Consider the following 1,236-nt stretch of genomic DNA (forward strand, 5'->3'; position numbering starts at 1 on the left):
AGAGCTAAACAAAGAATTCACAGCTGAGGAATGCCAAATGGCTGAGAAACACCTAAAGAAATGTTCAACATCTTTAGTCATAAGGGAAATGCAAATCAAAACAACCCTGAGATTTCACCTCACACCAGTGAGAATGGCTAAGATCAAAAACTCAGGTGACAGCAGATCCTGGCTAGGATGTGGAGAAAGAGTAACACTCCTCCATTGTTGGTGGGATTGCAGACTGGTACAACCATTTTGGAAATCAGTCTGGAAGTTCCTCAGAAAATTGGACATTGAACTACCTGAGGACCCAGCTATACCTCTCTTGGGCATATACCCAAAAGATGCCCCAACATATAAAAAAGACACGTGCTCCACTATGTTCATAGCAGCCTTATTTATAATAGCCAGAAGCTGGAAAGAATCCAGATGCCCTTCAACAGAGGAATGGATACAGAAAATGTGGTACATCTACACAATGCAATATTACTCAGCTATCAAAAACAATGACTTTATGAAATTCATAGACAAATGGTTGGAACTGGAAAATATCATCCTGAGTGAGGTAACCCAATCACAGAAAAACACACATGGTAAGCACTCATTGATAAGTGACTATTAGCCCAAATGCTTGAATTACCCTAGATGCATAGAACACATGAAACTCAAGACGGATGATCAAAATGTGAATGCTTCACTCCTTCTTTAAAAGGGGAACAAGAATACCCTTGGCAGGGAAGAGAGAGGCAAAGATTAAAACAGAAACAGAAGGAACACCCATTCAGAGCCTGCTCCACATGTGGACCATACATATACAGCCACCCAATTAGACAAGATGGATGAAGTAAAGAAGTGCAGGCCGACAGGAGCTGGATGTAGATCTCTCCTGAGAGACACAGCCAGAATATAGCAAATACAGAGGCGAATGCCAGCAGCAAACCACTGAACTGAGAACGGGACCCCCGTTGAAGGAATCAGAGAAAGAACTGGAAGAGCTTGAAGGGGCTGAGACCCCATATGAACAACAATGCCAAGCAACCAGAGCTTCCAGGGACTAAGCCACTACCTAAAAGACTATACATGGACTGACCCTGGACTCTGACCTCATAGGTAGCAATGAATATCCTAGTAAGAGCACCAGTGGAAGGGAAGCCCTGGGTCCTGCTAAGACTGAACCCCAGTGAACGTGATTGTTGCGGGAGGGCGGCAATCGGGGAGGATGGGAAGGGAACACCCATAAAGAAGGGGAGGGAG

This window comes from Rattus rattus, chromosome 6, assembly GCF_011064425.1.
Source record: "Rattus rattus isolate New Zealand chromosome 6, Rrattus_CSIRO_v1, whole genome shotgun sequence".
NCBI classification, from domain to species: domain Eukaryota; kingdom Metazoa; phylum Chordata; class Mammalia; order Rodentia; family Muridae; genus Rattus; species Rattus rattus.